The following is a 208-nucleotide window of genomic DNA, read 5'->3' as shown; positions in this document are numbered from 1 at the left end:
TTTCTTTCTTTCTTTCTTTCTTTCTTTCTTTCTTTCTTTCTTTCTTTCTTTTTTAATCTGCACAATTTTGTCTTTATTTCAAAAGTGTTTTCTTATCCTATGAATAAGAACCTACAACTCACATTGTGCATATTTGCATTTTCAGATAAAAGAAGATACAGATATGTGCTAGCTGGAAGAGTCATGTTCCAATACATGACTTATAGGA

This window comes from Oxyura jamaicensis, chromosome 3 (assembly GCF_011077185.1).
Source record: "Oxyura jamaicensis isolate SHBP4307 breed ruddy duck chromosome 3, BPBGC_Ojam_1.0, whole genome shotgun sequence".
Classification (NCBI taxonomy): Eukaryota; Metazoa; Chordata; class Aves; order Anseriformes; family Anatidae; genus Oxyura; species Oxyura jamaicensis.
This window is presented reverse-complemented; position numbering follows the sequence as displayed.